The sequence below is a fragment of the Nyctereutes procyonoides genome, unplaced genomic scaffold, assembly GCF_905146905.1.
Source record: "Nyctereutes procyonoides isolate TBG_1078 unplaced genomic scaffold, NYPRO_anot_genome, whole genome shotgun sequence".
NCBI lineage: Eukaryota > Metazoa > Chordata > Mammalia > Carnivora > Canidae > Nyctereutes > Nyctereutes procyonoides.
The window spans coordinates 62,967,412-62,990,499 of record NW_026575051.1 but is presented as its reverse complement, the minus strand read 5'-3'; positions in this window follow the sequence as shown (position 1 = coordinate 62,990,499).

Below are 23,088 nucleotides of genomic sequence, written 5' to 3'. Positions count from 1 at the left end.
AGGGGAGCATGTGACTTGATTTCAGGGTCCTGAGTTCAAGTCCCATGTTGGGTGCAGAGATTACTTAAAAATAAATAAATAAACCTAAAAAATAAAAGCAAAAATATTACCTCTACCTTGGATTTCCTTTAAATTTTTTGTTTCCTCTAGCGCACAAGGTAAAAGCCAGACTTGACTTGACATTCAAGGGCCATCCCCTCCTACATTTTATCTCTCCCAACCCAAATCTAATGGTCCTCATACAACCTCGTGCCCTGCTTCCCAATCTGTTCATGCCATCCCTTCCCACTAACCCTCTCTAGAATTCCTTCCCCTCTCCTCCTACCTTTTCAGATTCCACCCCTCCTTCTCTCACCCCAGTAGCCATTGGTAAGTTCTTCTGCTAGACTACTCTGTTGATGATGATACTATTAATTAATGTTGAGAGTGCTTACTATGTGCCAGGTGCCAAACCCAACGATTTATATATGTTATCCCATTTTAGTCCTAGGATAAGACTGGTCTATATGATAAGCACTATTACTTACATCTGAATGAAACTGAGGCACAGAGAGGTAGTAACTCGCCATGGTCATAGATACGGTAGTGGGTGGTAGGGCTTGGGTTTGAAGGAATGCCCATCAGCCTCCAAAGTCCGTGGTCTTAACTACGGGGCTGTGCTCTGCCCTACTGTTCACACTATTGTCCTCCCTAGATTGGATATTTGCCAAGTGTAGCTTTGCATCATTAGGTAACTCTTGTAAGTATGTTCGCTCCCCCATTGAGATGGTTATTCTCCATTTTCCTCCCCAGATGTATTTTCTGCTTTGCTCTGGGTCTTGAGGACAAACCATTTGGGCTGTGTCATCCACGTCCTTGCCTCCACTTCCTCATGGGCTGGGCCAAAGGAAAGCACCAGCAGTAGATCCAATAGTTGAGAATAAAGAGATGGAGACACCCTCCTACTCCCATCACTGCTCTGTCCTGGCCTCACCAAGTTTCTCTACAACCACAGCTACTATTGGGGGCCCTCTCCCATGACTCCAGGGCCCCCATGTTCTGGTTACACTGCTCTCCTTCTTCATTCAGGCCCAGTGATGGTAATATTTTCCTACTGGTCTCCAGTCCTTTTGTGTTTCACCATTCCTTGTTGGCTTCCTTAATCTTGATCATGCTACTATAAATAATCCTTTCTTTAAACTAGTTTCAGTTAAATATTTTTTTAAATATGCCATCAGATTTCTTACGGGAACCCTGATGGGTCTACCACCACCTCCACTTGTGAAAGGAAGTCTTAAATATAGGAGCTACTCAAAAAATATTGATCAGCCCTCTTGTTAGTGAAGGGATATGCATATGTATGTGTATGTAATGCAATAAACTTGAGAATGTGTATCCATAGTGATGACTATCTTTTTCTTCTGAATTTGTCTTATGACTCATTATCAACTATGCCGAGAAATCTTAATCACTTGTAAGCAGCAAATCACCATAAAGGATGAATGTGTAGAAAATACTTAGGAAGTTTTAATTTGGCATTTTGCAAAGGTTTTTCCTAAAAACTGCCTGTTTTCCTTGCAGGCTACTTAATGATGTGGGATGCTTCCTGCATAGATAAAATATATATTTTTATGCATAGACTATTGCAACATTTGCTCAAGCATCAATGTCTGTATGATTCCGAGGCTGTGTGTCTGTTGTCAGGGGGTGCTTTCCTTGGGGTTATGAACCACCCTTCTCTGGAAGCTGGTTCTCAGGGGTGGTTAGTGTTGAGCCGATGCTCCCTGTCTGGTACAACTTTATGCTTCTCCTGATGATCTAAGAAGCCTCTCCCCTTACAAACCCAATTCCAGTGACATTTATGAACAGTCTGTTCAAACTAAGCCCAACTTTTTTCCATCAAAAAGATAACCTGAATTTGGAAAAACCCACAATGGCAGCAAATGAATGCAATGTTTATCTTTGGAATTAAGGAAGGATTTCCACTTGGCTGATTTTCTATCATAAAAGCATTGATTGTATTCTTGTATCTAGACAGTACTGTTACCATACAAAGAAAGCGAACCTGGAAAGAAAAACATTTTCTGAGATTTGTGGCAGAAACCCCCCCCCCTTTTTTTTTTTAGTTCTAGGCAAATCTATTTTTATGAACTCATTAAAAGGTAAAAATAAAAATTTTCAGATGGGGAAAAAAACACATGCTTCAAACTAGTCTCAGTCACTGAGAGAATGTTTGGTGCTCAAAAATACAGTATAAACTGTAAAGATACAGTTAACATACATTTGAGTACTTACAACTTTATGAACAATTATTGGGTGTCCAATGTTTTATATTAAAAGCATTTAGTTATTTTATTTTATTTTATTTTATTTTATTTTATTTTATTTTATTATTTTTGAATTTAAATTCAATTTGCCAGGGCATCTGGATAGCTCAGTCAGTTAAGCATCTGCTCAGGTCATGATCTCAGGACGCCCGGATCAAGCCCCACATTGGGCTCCCTGCTTGCAGGGAAGCTGCTTCTCCCTCTCCACCTTGCTCAGGCTCTCTCTTGCTATCTCTCTCTCTCTCTCTCAAATAAATAAATAAAATCTTTTGAAAAAATTCAATTTGTCAACATATCAATAATTCATCAATTGTGTATAACACCCAATGCTCATTATATCACGTGTCCTCCTTAATGCCTGTCACCCAATTACCCCATTCCCCACCCCCACCCCTTCAGCAACCCTCAGTTTGTTCCCCCAGAGTTAAGAGTCTCTCACAGTCTCTTATTGTCTTCCTCTCTGAATTTTTTCCCATTCAGTTTCCCCTCCTTCCCTTATGGTCCCTGGTACTATTTCTTATATTCCGCTATCCTTATAGTTGCAGGGGAGCTGGAAGTTTAAAGGAAAATGACAGCAAGAACATAAGAACCCCTTCTAGACCAGCATTGCTAGAGAAGGAGAGTCAAGCTGGGTATAATCAGTAATTCCTCAAACAGAATTAATCAAGAATCAACTCAGGTTTCTCCTTTCATTTACTAGGTAGCTTAAAGTTACTTATTGGGGGATAATTAGGACTTTGCTATACAGTTAAGACAACAAGATCCAGCAGATTAATTAGGGGAGCCTCATGATGTCCTCTATGTTGGTAAAGATACTCTAGGTTTGAGATCTGACCTCTCAATTCCACCAGCCTAGAACTTCATGAATTAATGTATCCAGGATCTGTCAGATGTGAGGACAGTGATTCTCAACCCAGTTGGTGCAACAGAATCAATCAATCATCAACAGAGGTTTAAAAATGAATAGATAGCCTGATGTCACCTCCCAAACTTCCGAATCAGTGGCCCTGGGGTGGAGCCTTACTGAGTGTCTCTCTACTTTTAAGCTTTTCAAGTGATCAGATGCAAAGTTAGAAATCACTATCCTAGAGCATACTGTTTACACTGCCCAGTCTTGAACCACATCACCTTTGAGCACAAACATTGTAGGAGGATATTAATTTAACCTTTCCTTCCTTCTCCTTCCCACCCTTTTCCATCCTTGTTCCCCTCCCTCAATGTTCATTGAGCACTTAGTATGTACCAGATATATAAGAGGAATATCCCTGACCACATTTACATATCCAACTCCAGTATCAACTTGTTCTCTTTCCAAAAGGCCATTTTAATTAGAAAGGCAAATGAAAGAAGATTGCTTGGTAAACAATTAAGTCATTGATTAACAAGAATTCATTAAGTCTTTACTATGTGCTCATCAGAATAAATGTCACTGAGTGATGTTGAGAGGTTTTTTTTTTTTTTCCACTACAGTGGCTAGATATGTCTCTCTTTACTATCGTAAGATACTCATTACTCGCCAACGCCACCAATGCACTGGGTTGGCAAGTCAGTGTAGCTCTACCTAGGATAATAACTGGGGAAATATGGGCATTCTGCTATGTGTCTTTTATCAGACTGTGAAGACTATTACTCCTTTTTTCACATTTGTTCCTACGCTCTGTCCTTTATCTCAAAATAATTTCACAATTTGTTATCTTTCTTAAATTTGCAAGTCTTACTGTAATTACTTAGAGAGGAAAGCACCATATTCATTAAACTGTAAGTCATATTGTCACATGGCACATCCAGTAAGACAATCCTATTTTCAGGGTGGCAGGTATTCAAGGACCTCAGTCTGAGTCCTTTCCTATCCTGGATAGGTCATTGTTAGTCACCTGAAGTTGGAGAGATTGACATTTATTTTGTCTTGGGGTTCTGTCCATTTAGGCTACTCTGAGAAAAGATTTTACCATAGTAGTGAACCCAGTGAATCTTTTCCCTGACAAGTCAACTATGAGTATTACCCATATTTCCTCTACTCATTAAATGCATTCTTTTTGGGGTACTTGGGTGGCTCAGTTGGTTAAGCATCTGCCTTTGGCTCAGATCATGATCTCAGGGTCCTGAGATTGAGCCCCGTGTTGGGCTCCCCAGTTAGCAAGGAGGCTGCTTCTCCTTATCCCTCTGCCACTGCCTCTGCTTGTGCTCTCTTGTACTCTCTGTCAAATAAATAAACCTTATAAATAAGTAAATAAATAAATAAATAAATAAATAAATTCTCTTTATTTTAACTAGCCCCTATTTGATGATGCCTCTTAATGTATATCCCCAACCCAGACCTCTTTCCTGAAATCCAGCTACTTATTATCAGCTCTACCCAAAAGACTCCCCAGGATGGAATTAATCTTCCCCTCAAATGTGCTGTCCCTTCTGTATTTCCTATCTTGGCTGGTGGCAATGCCAAACAACCCAATATCTGAAGGTAGAAACCTAAAGGGCATTATAGATTCCTCTTACCCCATCCTATTTCTTCTTCTCACTACTCATCCCATTCAAAAACTCAGGTACTTTTGAGTATATCTTTTAAATACATCTTTCATATCCATTCTGTCCTCCTTTCCACTGCAACTGCCTTAGAGTCTTATTAACTCTTATAGCACTAATATAACTGGTCCCTCTAACTACAATCTTTTTCTCCTTCAATTCAGCCTTAATAGAGCCATAAAAATATGTCTAAAACGAAATTTGACTATATTTCTCTCTAGTTCAAAAATCTTCCCTCGCTGTCATAACTTACAGGATAAGGGCAGGAAATGAAGGGAACAACACAAAAGTAGGAAGTCATAAAACTACATGGAATGTATGGGGGAACTATAAGCATTTTGATAATGCCTGAGCCCATGAGTGTGAGGTACAGGATGGAAAAGATAGGTGGGTCCAGGTCAGCCACAGCAGGCCAGGTATCTGCTGCTGTTCCTTCTTCCTGGAATGCCCTGTCCTACTCCCTTAACTGGCAACTCAGAGTGACTTCTGAAAACATCCTCTAATACTTCTACATGGAAGTTAATTATTCCTTCCTCATGGCTAATGCTATGTCTCATATTGTTGCTTTTGTTGTCCTAATCACAGTTTTTAAAAAATATTTTTTATTTATTCATTTGAGAGAGAGAGAGAGCACAAGCAGGGGGAGAGGCAAAAGGAGAGAGAGAAGCAGATTCCCCACTGAGCTGGGAGCCCAATGTGGGGCTCGATTCCAGGACCTGGAGATCCCAACCTGAGCCAAAGGCAGACACCCAACCATCCAAGCCCCGGTGGGTGCCCCCCTAATCACACTTTAATATGACTACTCGTTTGCATGTCTGCCCCCTATTTAGACTATGAGCACCTTTAGGACAAGAACTATCTCTTATTCATTTCTATATCCCCCATATGACAAGCTGCCTGGCACATAGTTTGTCTCCAATAACTGATCTCTTTCTCTTTGGTTTCCTTTTAATTTTGTAAGAATATAGGCAAGAGATAATAAAATATTAATGAAGAGTGATAGTAGGAATGAAGAGGGAGAAATACATTTTTAGAACTATTTAAGAAGTTGAATAGACTTAGTCATCAACCAACAAGAGGGAAGAAATTTCTTCCTAAAGGAAGAAGGAGTTCATCTTCTTTGTCTTTAGTTATATATAAACTTCATTGGTTGGGGATTTTAATTATTTTGTTCATGTATTCCTTATAGCTTGTGGTGAACACAACATTGAGTTTACAGTGAATCAGATTAAATTTATTACACATATTTTGGATACATTTTCAATGTTGTATCATTTTTAATTCTTTTAAGTTTTTATTTAAATTTAGTTAACATACAGTGTAATATTAGTTTCAGGTGTACAATATAGTGATTCAACACCCAGTGCTCATCACAAGTGCACTCTGGAATCCCCGTCACCTATTCCACCCATCCCCCCAATGACCTCCCCTCTGGTAGCCATCAGTTTGTTCTCTACAGTTAAGAGTCTGTTTCTTGGTTGGTCTCTCTCTTTTTTTGCCCCTTTGCTCATTTGTTTTGTTTATTAAATTTCACATATGAGTGAAATCATATGGTATTTGTCTTTCTCTGACTGACTTATTTCACTTAGTATAATACCCTCTAGCTCCATCCATGTTGTTACAAATGGCAATATTTCTTTTTTTTTTTTTTTTTTTTTTTAGATTTCATTCTTTTTTATGGATATAGAGAGCCACCTCTGTATCCACTCATCTACCAGTGGACACTTGGGCTACTTCCATAGTTTGACTGTTGTACACAATGCTGCTCTAAACATTAGGGTTCATGTATCCTTTGAATTAGTATTTTTGTATTCTTTGGGTAGATACCTATTAGTGTAGTTGCTGCTTAGTATCATTTTTTGAGATACTTTTTTTTTAAAGGTGGCTTTTAAGATAGACTTTAACAGTAAAAATGAAATTTCAAAGCAACAAAATGACAAGTCAGAAAAGACAATTCTACTAGAACATTAGCCAAATTTGGATAGGTTATATTCAAAGTCAAAAGAGATAACAATTAAACATAGAGAAGAGAATACAGGTGAAGACAAGAATGCTGTTTAGGGGAGGGAAGAACTTGCTGTGGGCAATCCTAGTAGTCAAACTGGACACAAGTCACATGGGTTTAGCATCAGGCTCTCTTGTAACAAAGACAGCCCTTGGTCCAGAAAAAAATATATATATATGTCCCCTTCTGAAGAAAGGGCTCCGAGTGATGGGAGGATGAGTGGAGGGAAAGTCCTATATGAAACAGAAGATGAAGAGCCAGGAGTAGGTTCCTCTTGCAGGAAAGAGGCTGAATTTAAAAACATTCACCACGCCTCCCAATATGGGTCTAAGAGTCTGATCTGCCTGAGGTCTTCTGCAAGCTACTCTTCCCAACTCAGGAATGAATATTCAATATGAAATACGTGAGCTAACTTAACAAGAATCTTGCCTGGTTTCTCCTCCCAGCTCAGCATACAACCACTGAGTCCATACCAGAAAGAAAACCCTTTTTCTTCCCATCATATCCCTCTGCTGCCGAAAATGACTTTTGTACTCTTTTGGAACAAGTCATATCTTAACCAGCCCTCAGCCATTGAGCCAGTCATGACTACAGGACTGGTAGCCTCCATGAGTCAGCAAAATGGGTAATGACATCACACTCATCAGATCATGACTTGGCATTTCTGTGTCAGCATCTGTCTTTAGACATTTGCTGGCCTTCCACCACCTATTATGGGTGCGTATTTGGGGTACAAAGATCCATCCTTTCACTGCCCAGTTGGTTGTCCTTTGTATTCCTACGAAATCACTGCCCTGAGGCAGAGGATACAAAGACCCAGGGCATTTTCGAAGCTGCCCTAGTGTCTTAACCCTCTCCCCAGGTCCATCCCAAATGAGCTCTGCTTTCTGACATCTAGATGCCAGGAATTTTTCACATAAGCCGAAATGATAGACATTATTTAATTCTGGCTCTCTTCTCTCCCTACTAAACTTGGAGAATTATGTAAAAGGCTATCGAAGCCACGTCTCTGGACCAGGCACAAAGAATCAAACATCTTATTGCTTAACAAATGATCTAAGTGCTTCATAAAACTTGCGTTTGGGTCATGTGCCTTGAAACAACAAAATTTGTGATAAAACCATTTTTTCCCTTTATCTTTAGTTTTATCTTCCAAACAGTACTACAAATGGAGAAGGAATAAGACTGACTAGACTGGAATGGAATTAGATGGGATTTTAACCAGTTTAAATAAAAGATTATACAAGTGGAATAATGTCATATATTTAGATGTACTAAGAAAATGTAGCTCTAGAATTTTGTCTACAGCTAATATAGTTTTATTCACAGCCCCAACCACTTTGTGGATAAAAATTAACTAAATTTTCAATATAATTTCATACTGATATAATTTGCTAATGTTTTTTAAAATAATTGAATAATAGTGTCTGATTTTGATAAAAATCCTTGAATCCTCAGTGAGACCACTGTCCCTTAATAGGGTGCCCAAGTGCATAGAGGGAGAGATGTGGCTTAGGTGGTCTTTGTAGAATTAGGAGGAAAGGACATCCTAGTCTCGTGCTGGTCTTTTGGTGAATCTTAAGAGTATTGACTGTTTTTCAGAGTTATTAGCATCTGGAAGCATTTGTCCTGATGGCTTCTATGCTGGGGCAACCTGAGATCTGATGTTCTCGGCTTCCACAGAGCCGGCTAAAATGCCCTGCGTGGCTGTCCTCTACTTCTCCAACACCTCCGCTAATGAGCCTTCTGGCTTAGGAGTTTGCCCTATAGCCTTCTGGACTAAAGTTCCATCTTTCAGCTCAGCAATTCTCTATTCACTTGTATTCAGTCTGCTGATGAAGAGACCAACCAAAATTTATTTCCAAAATTTACTTTTAAATTTTTAGACATTCTATTGTTCTTTTTTAAATTTCTACTTGTTCTCTATCCATGTTTTCAACTTCTCTTTTATTTCTTCAAACATAAGTGTAGTTTATATTCAGCATCAGACAAATCAAAATGATTCAATCTTTCAGAGTCTCTTGCCAATATCTGCTCCTTGAAATTACGGTTTTATTCTTTTAGAGTATGTTTTGTGATCTCTGACTATGAGTTGCTAACTTTCCCATAAGAATCCTTTGAGGCTTGCATGAACTTCTGGTTTTCTAGAGTAGATTGTGTCTCCTTCTGCCAATGACCTGGAAATGCTACCCACCGGAAAGTATTTAAATTAAATTCTCAGCTTGAAAGTATAAATTCCAACTTAATCTTTCCATATGATTTTGAATTTTCATTGAGAATGGTTATCCGGAACCAGAGATTATACAAGTTATTTTGTACCTCTCCTGTACAGTAGGGTTCATTTCTTATTCACCTTTTTATTGGGGACACATCCATTTGAGACACTTCCCACTTCCTGCGAGGATTCCTTACCGTGGTGAAGCCGAGGCTTATCTTTCACTCCCTGAACTCCAAGCAGTAGTCAGAGCAGAAGTTCCAAGTTCCCAGGTGTAGTGAGAATTTCCCCCGCCTGAAACCCGCTTTTAGCATTTGTTTATCTCTGAGTTCTGGGTTTCTCTTCTTTCATGTGCTTGGTGAATTCCTTACTTTTGTGCCAGCTCAATGAAGCATTTTTATTCTATCCAAGAATTTGTTTTAATCTGGAATATCATCTCAGGTATCTATCTACTCCAGGATCCCGCTGAAATAGCACCAGCCCTTTCTCTGTCATAAATAAGAATAAACATTTATATACTTATGATTTGGTATTCTCAGATATTGGAACCAGACAAATTTATTAAATTCCAGTTCTTTGACCTACTGGTATATGACTTTTTAAACCCCAGTCTCTTCATCTGTCAAATGGAGACTATGATACGCTTAGCTCTGAGGCTAACAGAAGGATTAAAGAGATCATACTTGTAAAGCACTTAACAAATTGCTGGACTCTGTTGAGTGATTAATAGCTATTTTGATTATTAACCTTATTTTGTACATTTTCTCCATGCACTTAAATTTTTCATAAAGTAATTTTTACTCAACTTAAACCAATATTTATTGAGTGAATGCCACCTCCTAGATTTTAGAGTTAAAATAGTGAATGACAAACTCCCTACACTTTGATATTTATATTCCTGTATACTCTAGAAAACCAGAAATAAACCATTAAGTAAACAAATATGTATATTTTATTTTAATATTTATCAGATACTAATAAATTCCACAAAGAAAAATCAAGCAGCTTAGGAGATACAAAATGATTAAATAGGAAATGGATGCAGTGCTATTTTAAATAGTGTAATCAGATAAAACCTTTCTAAAGGGGGAAATCATTAGGACGACATCCTGAATGAAATGAGGAGCAAGCCATGGAGACAAGAACAGAGGAGAAAAGCCCCCCAAGCAGAGAAATACAAGTATGACCTTGAGTTAGGCAAAGCATTTGTCCTAGTGGGGACAACGGGGAAGGTGAGGATGGCTGGAGCAAAGTATGAAGAATTGAAGTTGGTGAATGGGTAGGAACCAAATCATGTAGGGCCTCATGCATCATGATAATGGGCTTTGGATTTTATTCTGAATATAATGGGAAGTCACTGGAACATTTTGTAGAGAGGAATGATGTAGTCTGAATCATATATTAACAAGACCATTCTGGGAACACCTGAGTGACTCCGTGGCTGAGCATCTGCCTTTGGCTCAGGTCATGACCCCAGAGTCCTGGGATCGAGTCCTGCATCAGGCTCCCCACAGAGAGCCTGCTTCTTTCTCCGCCTCTCTCTGTGTGTCTCTCATGAATAAATAAATAAAATCTTAAAAAAAGAAAGACCATTCTGAGTGACATAGGGGGTATAAATAATGGAAGTTGGCAAATCAGACTGATAACCACTGGAGAAACTTATTGCCACCCCAGAGAGAGACAACGGAGGTTTGGCAAGGGTGGCAATTACAGAGGAGCTAGAAGGAGGACATAATCTGAAAGCAGTGTTTACAGGATTTGGTGCTAGATCTGGATACAGAAAGACGTAAAGGAGTTCAGAGAATGGCTATCTAACATTTGGGGCTGGGCAACCAGGGGTCAATGAGATGAGGAGGAGAGGGAGAGCATTGAACTCGTTAGGCAAGGAAATCAAGTTTGGTTTTGTACACATTTAAATTTGATATGTCTATTAGTGGAAATGTTGAATAGGAAATTGGATACTCATGAGTCTGGAGCTCAGAGGCCCTGCAGATAAAATCTGCATCAGCAGCATATGGATGGTTTTTAAGGCAGTGAGACAGGATGAGGTTACCTAAGGCATGTGTGCCGATGCAGAGGCCAAGAGCACTAAGCGCTAAACCCTGGGATGCTCCAATGTTTCGACACTTGGAAATTGAGAATCAGAGCTCAATGAGAGTGGAGGAGGGCATGGAGTTTAGGTGATCTGAGAAGTCGCTGGAAGAAAATGATTTTTAAAAGAGGGTTTGTGATCATCTGCTTCGATTTTGCCAAGAAATCCAATAAGATGAGGGCTAAAAATTGACATTGCACTTTGCCAGATGAAAGTTATTGGTAGGAGTGAAGGCATAATTGGAGTGATTCAAAGTGAAACAATTAATATTGAAACTTTTGCGGGGAGTTTTAAAATAAAGGGGAGAATAGTGGATGTGGATTCCAGGAGTATTTTTTTTTATTTTTCTTTTAATTTTTATTTATTTTTATGATAGTCACAGAGAGAGAGAGAGAGGCAGAGACAAAGGCAGAGGGAGAAGCAGGCTCCATGCACCGGGAGCCCGATGTGGGATTCGATCCCGGGTCTCCAGGATCGCGCCCTGGGCCAAAGGCAGGCGCCAAACCACTGCGCCACCCAGGGATCCCTCAGGAGTATTTTTTACAGGATGACAGATACTATATCATGTTGTATGTTGATGGACATGACCCGGTAAATTAGGAGAAACACAGAAACAATGTGGGTGAAAATGGTAGGACTGGAGCTTCGAAGTAGGACAAGTCAGATGAGATCCAGAGCACAAGGTGTTGTAATGCCTTAGAAAGAAGCACAGAGGGGACACCTGGGTGGCTCGGTGGTTGAACGTCTGCCTTCTGCTCAGGGCGTGATCCCGGGTTCCAGGGATCAAGTCCCACATCAGGCTCCCCGTGGGGAGCCTGCTTCTCCCTCTGCCTCTTTCTCTGTGTCTCTTATGAATAAATAAACAAAATCTTTAAATTAAAAAAAAAAAGAAAGAAGCACAGAGAGCTCATCCCTTTTTCATTTTATTCAGAACTCTGCTCAGACCTAATCAGAGAGTAGGTGTTCTCTGAACACCTCCCCTAAAATTGTGCCCTATTTCCTGATCACAGCTAAGCTTTCAATCTTTTATGCTTCCCTTCATAACAGATTTTGTGTCTAATATTGAACATGTGTTTATTGATTTATTGTTTGTATTTTACCCAAAAATATAATCACCGAAGAGAAAGGACTTTGCCATCCTTCAGACTTATAACATTGCCTGGTACATAGTACCATGTAGTAAGTACCTATGTATTAAATGCCTACAGCAGGAAGAAAAATAGACAAAAAAATGTATACAAATGCAGGTAGGCTAGTAGATTTGGTGGAAGGAAGAATAATTATTTCTCTTCTCATTACTTTCATTTTCTCAGGGTAATAAGAGGCAGAGTCACCAGCATGGAAGGGAAAAAAGGGTATGAAATATTTGCCCCAGAGAATAGAAGAAGGAACAAATGCAAAATGTTGTGAAGGTACCAGTCTAATATAAGTTATGTGGTCAAATTGTCAAGTGAAACCAGTTAGTAAATTTGCGTGTTTTCTTTCAACCGAAATCTGCCAGTTAGGTGCAGGCACCGAAAAAAGCGGAGAACTGGGTTTAATCAGTGTTGGTATTTTGCTGTGAGTATAACAAAGGGAGAAAGGATTGCATTAGTTTCCAAGGGCTGCTGAGAAACAGTTTTTAGCCACCACAAACTTGGTGGCTAACAACAACAAAATACATTCTCTCCCAGCTCACAAGGCCAAAAGTCTAAATTCAAGGTGTCAGCAGGATCGGGTCCTTCTGAAGTCTTCAGGAAAAAAAACAAATCCCATACTTCTCCTCTGGCTTCTCGTGGCTTCCAGCAGTCCTTGACATCCTTTGCCTCGTGGCAGCATAACTCCATCCTCTCCCTCCATCTTCCCTGGTGTTCTTCCCTGGGCCGATAGGTCTGTATGTGCTTCTCTTCTTGTTACAAGGCTATCGTCATTGGATTCCGGGCCCATCCTAATCTGGTATGTCCTTATTTTAACTAATCCCATCTGTAAAAACCCTCTTTCCAAACACGATCCCACTCTAAGGTTCTGAGTGGGCATGAATTTTTGATAGACGCTGTTCAACTCTCTACAGAAGTTGAGGGCACATGCAAAGAAGTGATTATAGCAACAAGCCCTAGAGTCTAGTAGGGAAAGAGACGCTGGGACATGTAATGCGGCACACAAAGGGCCCTGAAAAGTGGTGAGGTTGATGGATTGGTGGACCCTATGTGCTCAGAGAAATAGAATAAGGTTACTGCAGTAAGTGAGTTGGAAAAATTTGGCTTGAATTGTAGCTCATAACCCTGGAAGGGGTTGGTGGAGGTGTTATGAAGGAAAAGAACATCTGAAGGTTGATTAAGGAACCATGAGGATAGCAGATAAGCTAAATCCTCTATAGGAGTGATAAAGTCCTCAAGGATGGTGCCAGATGGCAAGGTCGTACGTCTTGTGCCACACTCCTTAGGGACCAAGGAAGAATGACCATCCCGTCAGTGAATTACTTCAGCAAGGACAGGTAGCAGCTGGCTCCTTAGGCAGAGAAGCATGAAAAGAAGTGGAGATTTTGAGGGAGGAGCAAGAAGGATACCTACGCAGGTCCAGGTGCTGTGGGGGCTGGGGCAGAGGCCATGATGGCCTCTCCCTTGAGAGTGACCAATGGGCTACACTATCCTCAGGGAACATTCAGGTTCCAGGTAAGAAGAGAAAGTCCAGAGCAGACGAGCTGAACGAGGTGTGCAGAGGATTCTGCTGACGACAGCGTGGTGGAGAAGTTGGGGAAGGGATCAGAACAGGGGGGATCAGACTACAGAAATACATCGTGTGGGAGACAAGAGTCCGGGGGAGAGAGTGGGAGGGGGGGACGTTTGGTCAGGGAGACTTCTGATGGTGATGGAAGCAAACAGCAGCACAGCCCTCCTTTGTGGGGACAGACTTTGATTTAGTTCATGCTTCTCTCACTTTGGGGGAATGTGGTATTCCCTATGTCCTCAGTATTATAAATAACTCTAGAATGAATGTTCGTACCGCTGGAAGGGGGTGGCGTTCCAACAACTGCATTTCGCCTTCATGTGGTTCACTGTGTTTAGTTATATCTGCTTCTCACTAGTTTGGGAGGTTGAGGACCTTGAGAGTAGATGAGCCACGCAACTTCTTTGTTTGGAGCACCTTGCACACAGTAGGAGTTTCAAAATGGCCACCTTGGCTGTGGCTAATTAAAGATCCAAAAATAAAACAGTTTTCGGTTTTCTTCCTCTTTGCTTTCCTTTGTCTTTTTTTTTTTAGAAGTGGAGTGGGGAAGCACAATGTTATGTTCAAAGATTTTTCTACCCTTATAATAGTCTTCCAGCCTGTTTACTTGTTCAGGGCACATCATCACCACGTGACAGGACGTGTGTGCTCTAAAACGACAAAGTGTGTGGATCCTAGCCAGCAGGGTCAAGAAAATACTTCATAAACAAGGCTGTAAATAACATCTGGGCTGTCCAAATACAGGAGGACCTGCTAGCTTTTCCTTTGGGTTGTTGTTTTGTTTGGTCGTGGCCACATCTCCCTGTAGACCCAAACAAGTCAGCGAGCCACTGTCTCAGCCCCTGAGCACTTCAGGCTAATTCTGGTTGCTGAGTAGATGGCAGGCTGTCAATGGGAAAACCAGACCCTGCTGAGTGAAGTGACAGGAAACCAATGAATCACAGCATTGAAGAAGAAAGCCAAAAGGTCCAAATAATCAAGATAAAGGCTTTAAGCCATGAGGGGGGAAATCAAGTTTGTAAACATTTTTTATCTCCCAGCACAGAAAATATTTGATGAGAAGACTAATAATAGTTCAAATTGATTTAAAAAAAAAAAAGAGTTCTTATCTGAATACCTCAAACCACAACTTTCCATGTTACACCCTAGTCAACTTGGCTGTCTAATATTCGATTCGGATTCCTTCTACTGCACTTAGTGTGTAGACGATTATAAAGACATACTTTAACTAAGGGATGTTATGCAACATGAGATGAATATGTAAAAGTGATTTTTAGTCTCTTGAAGGATAACTACATAGTAGAAAACTCATCCATGCCCACAGGCACAAGCTTCTCAGTTATCTTGATGACTGATGGAATGACTGTGCCTATCCCGGATGCTTCTGACGGGGTGTGCACTCTGCCCATGCCACCATGCCAGATGAAGGCAACCTTGAGGAAGACGCAGTGGAACCTTATAAGATGGCTTTTCCTTTTCTCTGTCTTCAAGGGTAGGGCCGGAAAAAGATCTTTTGCCAATAGCATGCTGTGCCTCTGCTCAGCCCTTGTTCCAATTACTGCGTTGAGAAGGGAAAAGATGTGCTGGCAGGACTGGGCAGGGCTCCATCGCCCCCACCACTGGCTGTAGACCCTGTGGGGCTGGGTCTGTGTCACCTGCACACCACATCAAGCAGCTCTGGGGGCCTGCCCGGGGAGAGGTGCCAGCATTCAGCTTTCTTCACTGGTGCTCATGGCGCTGACTAAGAGAATTGCAAAAAAAAAAAAAAAAAAAGAAAAAAGAAAGAAAGAAAAGAAAAGAAAAGAAATAGATGGATCCACTGTCACGACTGGAGACTTCTGGAAGCTCTACTTTGTTTCTGACTCAATTCCATTTGGCAGGTACTAACTAACCCCTATGTGTCCTAGGGGGCAAGACAGAATCACCAGTGCCCTAGCAGGATGGAGATCTGAGTCCAGAGCCAGGTTCTACCACTGACCCCTCCATGACTCAGGTCCCTTCCTTGATCTTTTCATCAGCGTGACTTCAGAGCCATGAAGTAGGTGGCCATGGGAATTCGATACCATAAAAGTGACTGCTGTTAGGTGTTCAACTTTACTTTGCTTCCTGTCTCCTTGCAGTTTAGGGTTGTGGGAAACAAAATCAGTTTAATCAGGGATCTGACCCCATAAGATACTGGCCTCATCCCCAGGAGAATTTAGCACATGCACCATAGAGTTGACATGAGGGAGTTGGCCCCGTCCTGTGATTCTGGACCTCTGTGGTGCCAGCAGAAATCTTCAGACTCCACAAGCTCCCCAGGTGATCCGAGGTGTTCTCCTGGAAAGCTAGCCTTGGTCCCCATCAACCCCATGAGTGCTGACATTTTAACAGAGACTCCCACCACACAAGGCCCCAAAGGCATTTCAGGAGCTATATTATACCACATACTTAAAATTCGGGGACTGGAGGGGCACCAGGGTGACTCAGTCAGTTAAGCGTCTGACTCTTGATTTCAGCTCAGGTCATGATGTCTCTGGGTAATGAGATCAAGCCCCACATGGGGCTCCGTACTGGGCGTAGAGCCTGTTTGGGATTCTTTCTCTCTGGCTCCCTCTGCCCCTCCCTCTCTCTTAAAAAAAAAAAAAAAGAGGGAGAGAGAGAGAGAGAGAGAGAGAGAGAGAGAGAGAGATTGGAAAGAGAGGAAACCTTCCCTCATAAACTTCTCTTCCATTATGTGATATATAAGCTCTAGCCACAAAGCTCATAGAGCAATTTTAATGTTTTAATGTTCTTTCCATGCTGCCAATCGCTTTCTACTCTGCATGAGAAATTATATATAATTTATTCTCTCCATGGTTCACCTTTTATCCCTTAAAGTTCTTGGCCCACAGCGATGAGAGATAAATGTCGAGGTAAATTGCCCAATGAATAAATGTAATCACGTTATTCATTCCTCCCAACTTCCATAACTGTTAAGACTCAAAAGGAAAGAAAGGATTGAAGTAGGAAGCATGTGCCTCTGAGACTGCCCTGGCCAAGAGCAAAGCATTTTGATTCATGAGGGGTCATTTCCCCAGGGATGAGAACAAGCGCCCATGTCCCTGTCTCTCTAGGAGAGGAACGAATGCCGGGGTCTTGAAGACGCCTTGCTCTATTTTGGCCAAATTCACAAACACACCATGTGACTTGCTGGTGGAGGTTGATTTGCCAAAATAATTTTCAAAAAAGGAAAACGAGTAGTCAACAAAGGCTATCCTCCAGTGAGACTTAGTGACCTAAAAAGTCAAGTAGCTGTGGTCTCAGGATTTTGATGCCCTTGTCCCTTGTGTGTGATTCTGTCCATTGATTGAGAGCTCTAACAGTCTGATAAGCTGAATTTGTAGTGGGGAGAATTCTGGACCAAGAGACCATCTCAACATAAAAAACTAAAAAAAAAAAAGAATCAGTGGAACCAAGGGCTTATTATGATGTCTCATGAGGCACTGGGGAGATTTTCGGTTTGAATTATTTGTTTGGAATCCATGTGAGCATCTGGCTGAGGGCAGATACTAAGGCCTATTCCCTAAATCCATTTGGGACAGTGGGGGCATCAGTCCAAACAGCCATCAATTTCAAAGCCAGATTGGCCTGGTTCCCCTAGGATTTCATGATAGGTCATGTTCCTTGAAAGACAAGAACGCAACGGAGGGTCTCATTTGGCAGTGTGGACAGGTCAATCCTTTAAAGTCAAAGCCCTTGAGGAGTCGTTAAGGGAATAACTTAATAGAAACAGCCACTTAACCTGAGTGTCTATGGAACTGTTTAGATGATGGTTCACAAGATTCTCTGCCAGCCTGAATTAAACTACACCCAAACTGGTATCAGCATCAAATACATATGCCCACTCCAGCCCTGGAGAGCTTGACTAAGATTGAGGTAGGACTCAAGAAATATACATTTCAGGGATCCCTGGGTGGCTCAGCGGTTTAGTGCCGCCTTCATCCCAGGGCATGATCCTGGAGACCTGGGATCGAGTCCTACGTCAGGCTCCCTGCATGGAGCCTGCTTCTCCCTCTGCCTGTGTCTCTGCCTCTCTTCTGTGTCTCTCATGAATGAATGAATGAATGAATGAAAAATAAACCTTTAAAAAAAAGAAAGAAATATATATTTCAGGCTCCCCACCTGATCTAAGGCCCAGCTAGGTTTGAGAACTCCTGGTGTCCATAATTAACACTGGGAGAGCCCAAGTAGGAAACAGCCCAGAGGAAGCATTACCATTCTCTTCTCTTTGGGACTTTGAGAAATACTTCAGTAGTCGAATTTTGTAGAAATACCCATGTGCTTCACACACACATACACACACACACAGACGCACGCACGCACCAGTGATAGAAAGAAAAACTCTAGATTTGATTCACCCAGTTGCTGGCCAAATTCTTTCCATCCACTGAACTTCCTTGGAGCTCTTTGAAGTCAGCAATTACTTTGTTCTCAGAGGAGTCATTCTGTGGTGAGGAAAATGTTGAAAGTTTGGCAATGTATTAGGACTTTCCAAATCTGGGTTCTTTCAAAATATTTATCTGTATGTTGTTTATCCTTTTTCGGTATTTAGACTTCATTCTTTCTAATAACCAGAGGACAAGCTATTGATATTAGTCACCTGGAACGCATAATAAAGGCAGTACATTTGCCAGTGGTGATAAAAAGGCAGCTACCCATCACTGATGTCCTTATTAATCCACCCTGTGGATTAATCCACCTTCTCTTTGAGAAGTATAGATTTAGTAACTGCATGGAGCCCTTCTCCCAGTGCCTGAAACAGCAGCCTTCCTCAGGAAAGATGAGCTACGATTTTCATTATTCCTCTTGCATGAACTCATTAGCCCACCCCCTCCGCCTAATCGGCTACCAGCGATGTTCCAAGTGAATATTTTGCACACATCCTATTCCCGTCTTCTAGCGTTACTCTTCCCCGACTTCCTGTTTTGTCCCACATATGTTTGTCCCCAACGCTAACAGGGTGGGAAATCTTTGGGTACATCTCCATTGATAATTGAAACATGTGGCTTTGTTTTTTTATATTCTCTTAGATTCACCATTTGCAGGAAACCACAGATCCTAATGTCGATTTCCTGTATTGCTGCAGCATCTCACAACGCAGGGATTTCACTTTTTAATGATCCCTTCTCCCTTTGCGTAAGCCCGTCCATACAGCCACGCTCACTGTTGTGTCTGAACGTACACTGACTCATAACTCCAGGCCCGGCTGCTCCCACCCAGTCCTACTCTCCAGCTCCACTCTGTGGTGCTCTCTCAGCCTGACCGGCCAGCTCCAAAGGGTATTGGATTAGTGGGACCCACTACCCAGCCCTGATCCCAGTGAATTTTCTCCATGCTTTTTGCTATATAACGAATTAAGTGTTGATATTTATAGCAGCTTTCTTGACAACCCTGATGATAGGATGACTTTGGTGTATCCCAAACCACTTATGTTCCCTCAGTGAATGCTTCCACTGGATTCCCTCATCACAGCACATTATCAATCAGGCTCTGCCTACCACAGGGCCATCCACCAACCCACCATCCACAGAGCATGTGTGTGTGTCTGTGCCTTTGGAAGAGGTAGACAAATTACAGAAAAAGGGACAGTTATAATCTGTTTTGATTTTACCATCCGCCTACCTCGCCAAGACACACACACACACACACACACACACACACACACACAGAGCTTCTGTTTTTCCAAGAGCTTTTGAAATTTTGCTTGGTTTATACCCCTGAGGCCAGTGGACAGGAAATGAGAATCGGATAGGAAAGGAGCTGAAAACATCTTCTGTAATTTTTTTTGTTGTTGTTGTTGTGTGGGGTATGGTAATTTTCCACTTAAAATGTGTTTAAAATAGATTTACCAGGAAATATCGCTTTATATAGAAGGATGGCCATTCTTTAATATTTGTATGTGGTTATGATCACTACCAGTTGAAATCATCATATTAGTAGCTCTCTTGAATAATGGCTTTCATTTGACCACCTGAAAAGTGCAGCAAATATTGAGGTGCATTTCCCTGCATTTTAATTCCGGGGATGATATTCTAAGAAAGGTGCTGGCCTGTTAAAGGAACCTGTCCCATAGAATTACAGCGCTGGAGCGGAAGACTTTTTTAAACGATTCCATCTTTCACTCTTTTAAATTCACTTGCTATTAAGGAGCAGTTCTGAATGATTGCACTTAAACACAGAAAATAACCCTTCTGATTCTATTTAAGATATGAAGGGTTTTTTTTGAAGATTTTTCTAATTCCCTCTCCTTTATCACTTACGCATTTGTTTCCCAACCTACATTAAAGCGGAAAAAATAAAATAAAACAACATAGCAAGTCTTTTCCAAAAGAGCTGCTACTTCAGTTTGAGGATTATTTCCTACTTACAATTTTGGTGTTCCAGTGTCCTTCCTTTTTTGAAGTTAGGATAAGGGTAGATGGAAGATCTTTGTCTCTTGTCCTCATTTGACAAAATAAAAACTTAATGCTTCCCGACTGGTCCCCAGACTGAATTTTGTAATTTAACTTTTTAGAGAAATTTCAAGGCTCCTGCAATCAGCACTCTGCCTTTAGAATTCCATGACAGGCCACTGCTAACTGCCCCGTAGTGCTTGCAATAAGCCAGACCACGTAGGGATGCCTGCTGGAGACTTTGCTGCTCTAACGTAAGAAATAGATTAGGTGACTGCTGCTGGTGTCCCAGAGGTCATAATTCTTCTTCAGATATTTCAAAAGGATAAGGTAATTAAGCTAATAATCCCTGTTGTTATAAATACTAGATGTGGCATTGTTCATTTATTGCCTTCTAACATCCATGATATCGATTTACACAAGAATAACTTGGGGGAAGTTCTGGTATTGAAGACTCTAGAAAGGAACTAGGATCAAAGACTCCTAGATTAAAGGGTTGATTTAGGATAAATGTTAAAAGGCATAATGTGAACAACACACTTATTACAAACAAGAAATCCCAGTCTTACCTACTGTTCTATCTGACAGAGATTTCACTTCCTGTAAAAACAAAACAAAAATGGAAACATAATTGAGCGAAGTAAATTGTTACTTGTGCAATTAACATAAAAGTGCCTGCGTTTAGATACCTTTAATTTACATTTAAAATGCAGTTTAATAGTTAATGCAGAAAGGGCCACACAGGAAGAAAAGTTTGACTTCTGAATATGTCCCTATCTGCATCGTGTGTACAGTAAGTGTACATATATATTTTACGATCCTAAAAAAGTTCTTATCTGTCTGTTGTATTTCAAGGTCATAATATTTAGAGTCTATATCTGGCCCCTTTTGAGAAATTCAGAGAGTGCAATTTAAACTGCTGGATGGTCCCTGCTAACAAACCAGACATCCAAATTAGCATAGTCTCATAGGCTCGAAGTTGGAGATTAATTGGTATGTGGTCAAAGAAGAATTTTAATAAAACATAAGAATGCAACCTGTACCAACTGTGCAGTGTTTCTGCAGATGACTATTTCTGGGTGCCTTCTCATGCGTGACAATTGCGATCGCAAAGGGCTGGTGGAAAACTTAAAAAAGCAAAAAATTATGCAAAATAGTGGAGTTTCAAATCTGTCTACCAACTTGACCTAGAAGACTCATTTCATAGAACGTTTGCCTCAACTAAGTCTTAAACTTCCCACTTACATCTTACTCCTGGCAATAAGCCAGGCAAACTACGACTTTCCAGAAGCTATGGGTGGGTATTTGTGTTCAGCGTCTGGTGCTCAGAAAGCATCTGTCCTCATGCTGTTGCGATTGCCCAGCTCACCCTGCAAGTAGCTATGCTCTGTTCTTTTCCATATTCAACTTTTATTTTTTGGTTAATTAATATGAGAGGTGTTATCCGTAACAGGGTCACAGACTGCAGGCCAAATGCAGCCCATTGCCTAATTTTGAAAATACGGTTATTTTGGAGCACATTCGTGCTCATTTATTTATGTCCTGTTTATGGATGCTACAACATTTGAGTTGTTGCTGCAGATATTGTATGGGCCACAGAGCTTAAAAGGTTTACTTTCTGGCCCTTTGTAGAAAATGTATGCTGACTCTGGTCTACAAAGAAGAAAACATATTGTAGAAAGGGATTATCCTTTCACGTGAGTTTGGGTGCTAATTCCTTATCATAGAAACATTTCAAAAGGATTTTTTAATTTAATCATTGCCTTTCAACTCAGGGGAAAAAATACATATATTCAGTGCAAAAACAGATACCTGCTCAGGTTTCTTACCGCTTTGCTTTTTATTACTTGGTCTTCATGTAGATTAACAATCTATGCTGGGAGGGAGGGGGAGATATTTGGGGCAAGTGTGATCAAGGCTGAGACAGGCGGGCCTTTGGCAAAATTTGCAGAAGGTGAACTCACCTTTGGTGACTTTCCACCATCCCTTTTCTCCTGGCCTGCCCTATGCCATTCCTCTTTTTCCTTGGCATGCTCTGGGTTGTATCTAGAGTCCTCCTTTACTTGAGTTAGCTCTCAATTAATCCCCACTAGACTCTTACCCGATAGGGACCTTGATATTACTGTTCGCATTGGCATTTATACATTAAAGATGAATTTCTGAAGCCGAGGGACTATAGCAAATAACAGAGCTTGCCAGCCAGGTGGCTGAGTGTATGAGTTACTGCTATGCCACAGTTTTGATCTCCATCGGGCAGCTCCTGGGCCGTTTGCTTTCTAATGGCCAATGGCTAGTCCAGAGGCAACCAACTTCCCTTGAGGTGACACACTAATATTATATTTTCTATTATATGAAAACAACAAGATTGGGAAGCACTCACCTCTCAGAATAAATCAATTACCCAAAAGGTGGGACAAATCTTAGAGAATCAGAGTTGATGGTGACTACTTTGTATTTCCTGGAAAGTTAGAAGACTCTGCTTGTAAGTCAGTCAATAATCAATCTATAGATAAAAGTAGATGAAAGAGTCTAACTGTGGTCACTTATAATTCTCAATCAAGAATAAAATCAGGTCTTACTAATTAATTGGAGTCGTACACTGGTTATAAAAGTAAAGTGTCCTCTGTCCTCTTCTCCCAATGCCTGGTCCATAGAGGGAGCTCAATATTCTACAGTCATGCTACCCCTAATGCAATAGGTGGACCTTCAGCACTGCCATCACCTGAGAGCTCGTTAGAAATGCAGAATCTGGGCAACCCAGGTGGCTCAGTGGTTTGGTGCTGCCTTCAGCCCAGGGAGTGATCCCAGAGACCCGGGATCGAGTCCCA